The sequence below is a fragment of the Orycteropus afer genome, unplaced genomic scaffold (assembly GCF_000298275.1).
Source record: "Orycteropus afer afer isolate SDZICR_OR568_19922 unplaced genomic scaffold, OryAfe1.0 scaffold00898, whole genome shotgun sequence".
Lineage (NCBI taxonomy): Eukaryota > Metazoa > Chordata > Mammalia > Tubulidentata > Orycteropodidae > Orycteropus > Orycteropus afer.
In genome coordinates, this window is record NW_006922485.1 from 472,625 (window position 1) to 473,770 (window position 1,146).

The following is a 1,146-nucleotide window of genomic DNA, read 5'->3' on the forward strand; positions in this document are numbered from 1 at the left end:
TTGTAAATTTTGGTCAATGACATGAGACAAAGTATATGTGAACTGCTGTATGAAAAGTGAATTTACTCTGTAAATCTTCACCCAAATCAAAATAAAATTAAAAAAAAAAAAAAGAAGTAGCAGGAACCTGGTGCATGGTCTGCATGTGTGTGCATCTCTGACAGCAGAGGCCACCCATATCCTGTGCTCCAAAAACAGTGTACCCTGTTAATCACATGGGTAGCAGGCACACAGAGTGCAATCCACAGGCACACGGCTTGGTCTGCTAGGGATTGGTGGAGGGAGGTGGTCTGAGCAAACTGAGTGGGTGGGGGTGGTGAGGGAGTGTCCCCAGCCTCCCAGTTGGTGGTGACAGGGGAGGCTTCACTCCTACCCACCAGGAAGGTGTGGTGGGGAAAGTAGAACACACTTCTCTGGTTGTGTTTCACTGGAGTGGGACTGGTGCACTTCTGGATGAGCACAGGCAAGTTCCTGATGGGACTCAATATGGTGGGGGGGGGCAGGGCATCTGGAGTCCAGTGTCTCCCACCACCATAGACATTCCTTTCTGAATGGTCCTTCAACCTAAATGACTAGTGTTCCCACCAGTGAATTGTTTCATCCCCCTTTCCTGGCTCCTTCTTTGCTCTGTGATCACTCGTGCCACTGGAATTCTCACTCCTCTGCACTTTCCTCTCCTAGATGCAGCTCATATTCTGCTCACTTTGTTTCACTCTGATTTTCCCACACTTTTTGTGCCAGTGGAATTCTGTTAATTTGGCTTCTCTTCACCCATGTGTGTTGCCTTCTGTGTCTCAAAATGGCCACAATGTGGTTGGGACCCTGCTCTGTCACTTTCCTCAATCATTGTTTTTGTTCTATCTACTTTTCCAATTGGTGTTTAATCCAATTCTTTATCTCCTAATTTCATACTCAGAGTTCCAGGATTATCATCTCTATCTGTTTAAGTTGGTTTTTCAATCTTCTGCAGAGGGCTTGGGTAGAGTGTGTCATTAGGATGACTTTTTGTCTCCTAACCTCCACCACACTTTTTTGAATACTGTATGTAGCTTTATCTTACATTGTAAAATTCAGAAGTGTGAGTTCTCTTACTTTTTTCTTCTTTTTAAGGATAATTTTGGCTATCCAGGGCCTCCTGCAATTCCA

At 44.9% G+C, this 1,146-nt stretch overlaps 1 protein-coding gene across 1 annotated transcript in view; it reads left to right on the top strand.

The window, feature by feature from the left end:
• The window catches only part of POF1B (POF1B actin binding protein), a 164,781-nt gene that overhangs the window by 138,612 nt on the left and 25,023 nt on the right, over positions 1–1,146 (top strand). The window lies entirely within an intron of this gene.